Raw genomic sequence first — 3,649 nt, forward strand, 5'->3', positions numbered from 1 at the left:
TAATTCTGCTAAAATATTTCAAATCAATAATAAACCAAATGTTTATATTTTAGTACAACAAATATATATATATATATATATATATATATATATATATATATATATATATATATATATATATATGTATATATATATATATATATATATATATATATATATATATATATATATATATATATATATACATATATACACCTTATATTTTGTCATTTACCGTAACTAGTTACGAATTGTTACGCATCTTTAAGAATAACACTGAAAAGAGAGCCGGGTGGGACAATAGTAACACCATGGGCCTTTGCAAAAACTAAACTAAATACTACACACTAGTGATTCCCCCACTGCTGCGCTGGGACTAAGTTTCTATGCAGTAGTGTCATTGATTTTAAGCTAGCATTATTAGTTTTGGAAGGTATGATTTATCAAACATAAACGTCTTTTTTTTGCTATTTTTGACAGTTCTGAGCAAGGGTGTATATCCGTCAGTCCGCGTGATTCTCATACGAGTAGGATATTCCCTCGCTAATAGCATACTAGTTTTGCCGTAACTTACTCATATTTTGTCATTTTATTTTTCCCCTTTAAGCAAACGAGTCTGTTAACTATAAAAAACGAAGCAAAATTATTAAAGCTGATGGACTTTCATGTATGGGTAAATGAATACATAATATTTAAATAAAACAAACTAAACATATAAAGAAATACAATAGTAATTATGAAATAATAAACGAATAAATTTAAGATATACAAAAGGGAAAATAAGTAAATAGCTGAATAGTTAAATAGATAAATAAATGAATTAACACATTTATAGATAAATGCAAACAAAAATGAATGAAAAAATAAGTAATTAAATGAATATATAAAATGTAAAAAATTAATGGATAAGTAAATAAACTGATTGATTGATAAATAGATTAGTTAATGAATAAATAAATCAACTGATGAAATCAGTAACTGATTAGTTGATAAGCAAATAAAAAAAACCAATAAATATAATATATTTATATATCTAGCCACTGATAGTGTTAAACTATTATTCATAATTTTTTTCCACGCATTACATTTTATTATACAATGTACTTGCAATAGTTCCAATATTTTACCTACATTTCCTAGAAACATCGTACAAAACCGAGATGTCACCTCCCCATCTCACTGTCAATTTACACTCGTACACGTTCAGTACCTGTCCGTTTTCCAGTCCTGAGCTCCGTTGGCGCACAGTGAATGAGCGTGACCAGTTGCCAGATGCTTAATAACAATGCATCACCAATTTACAGTAAAATTTTGACTTTTGCTTGATACTCAGGGTCTCAGATTACGTGATGCTTAAAACTAAATGTCAGTATACATACTTTCAAATTTATCTGGTATTTAAATAACAATTAATTGATATTTTATCTATCTGATTATCAATATGGCATTTACTATCAGCAGTCCAAGACGGCACATGAGTCGAGTTAGTCAACGGTGAGTCTTTCCTCAGTCACAGCTGCCTCGTGTGTGTTTAGGGACAATTTTTGATAGCAAGCTATATACATATTAAGCAACATGGAGCGATGGATAATTCGTAGGACTGCAAACAAGGAAGGAACATCAGATACTGACAACAGTGTCTCAGAAACAACTGATGAGATTCCTTCCGAACTACCATCTACCAGTTCTACTTCAAATATAGATAAAAGGCAAGACAAACGTAAGGGTAAGACCTCCCAGTATGACCAATCATCCAAACCCAAACTTCGGAAATATCAAGCAGAATTTATAAAATTCGGATTCACTAGTTTTACCATTGATAAGATGCAGTACCCCCAATGTGTTATGTGCTCAGAAGTACTTGCAAATGAAAGCTTAAAGCCTGTGAAAATGAAAAGGCATTTGCAAAGCAAGCATCCTTCTCATGCTGATAAACCAATAGAATTTTTCCGTCGAAAGGAGGGAGAGTTGCAGGGTCAAAAACAAGTGCTAGCTCAGAAAACCACCACCTCTGCCAAAGCTCAGATGGCATCATTTGAGGTAGCATACCTAATTGCACAGTCCAAGCAGCCACATACCATTGGGGAAACCCTCATGAAACCTGGTGCAGTGACTATGAGTCGGATTATGCATGGTAATAAGATGGCCCGTGAGCTGGAAACAGTCCCGCTGTCTAACGACACCATTACTCGACGAATTAATGACATTTCAAATGACATTAAGCGTCAGCTGATTGAGAGGGTTAAGGGAAAGAAGTATGCTTTGCAGCTAGATGAGTCGACAGACATATCAAATTCTGCACAATTACTTGCATTCATTAGATACAGTTTTGGTGGAAAACTTCAAGAAGACATGCTTTTTTGCACTGTACTAGAGAGGACCTGTACAGGTAGTGACATTTTCACAAAGCTAGACACCAAAATACAAAAGGAGGGCTTGTCTTGGGACCAGTGTGTTGGTGTATGCACAGACGGTGCTGGGGCAATGTTGGGTAAGAGGAAAGGACTTAAAGCAAAAGTTTTACAAGTGGCACCTCACATAAATTTTACACATTGTATTATTCACAGGGAAGCTCTTGCTAGCAAAGCACTCAATCCAGAGTTAAGCAGTGTTCTTCAAACTGCGATTAAAATAGTAAATTACATCAAAACACGTCCCATAAATGCCAGGCTGTTCTCCACACTCTGCAATGAGATGGGCTCGGAGCATGAAGCACTGTTGTTCCACACAGAAGTCAGGTGGCTGTCCCGAGGCAAAGTTCTCAGCCGCTTGTACGAACTACGAGATGAGGTGCGCCTGTTCCAGATCAAATCTGAGTCCCAACTTGCTGACTATCTGACTGACCCTGACTGGTTAGCAAGTCTAGCATATTTGTCTTGTATATTCGAAAGACTTAATCTGCTGAATTTATCACTACAAGGCCCAAACACGAACATCTTGATTCTTTCTGACAAAATTGATGCATTTACAAGGAAGCTGGAACGATGGGCTGTGCGAGTTGATGGGGGCAGTGTTGAAATGTTTCCTGAGGTGGAAGAATTTATGGCGGAGAATGAATTAAGCGTCAATAACGTGAAGGTAATGATCACGACTCACCTACAAGGTCTTGTGGACCACTTCAAGAAATACTTCCCAAAAGAGACAACCCCACAACAATATGACTGGATACGGCAACCATTCACTGCTACAGGGGATCACTTATCATCCGACATGGAGGATGAGCTGCTGGAGCTCTCCAGTGATCGGACTTTACAGGCATCGTTTGGCTCAACCACACTGGATGAGTTCTGGATTTCAATTGCAAGGGAATATCCACGATTATCCATGGCAGCAATGGATGTATTACTTCCTTTTGGATCAACCTATTTATGTGAAAAGACTTTTTCGGCACTGACTTATATAAAAAACAAATACCGATCAAGACTCAGGGTGGAGGATGATCTCCGAGTTGCCATCTCTGGTATCAAACCCAGGATGGAGTTACTGTGCTCAAAAAAGCAGGCCCATGTATCTCACTAATTGATGTTAGTTATTCATGATAAACTTAGGCCTGTGTAAATACTGTTTTCACTGTGGAATAGGGATATAATTAACTAATCACTGCTAGTGGAGCCCCATAGTTGGGCCTAAATATTGATCATTGTCATTAAACTTCCATGAATATTGTACT

Source organism: Palaemon carinicauda, chromosome 17 (genome assembly GCF_036898095.1).
Source record: "Palaemon carinicauda isolate YSFRI2023 chromosome 17, ASM3689809v2, whole genome shotgun sequence".
Taxonomy (NCBI): domain Eukaryota; kingdom Metazoa; phylum Arthropoda; class Malacostraca; order Decapoda; family Palaemonidae; genus Palaemon; species Palaemon carinicauda.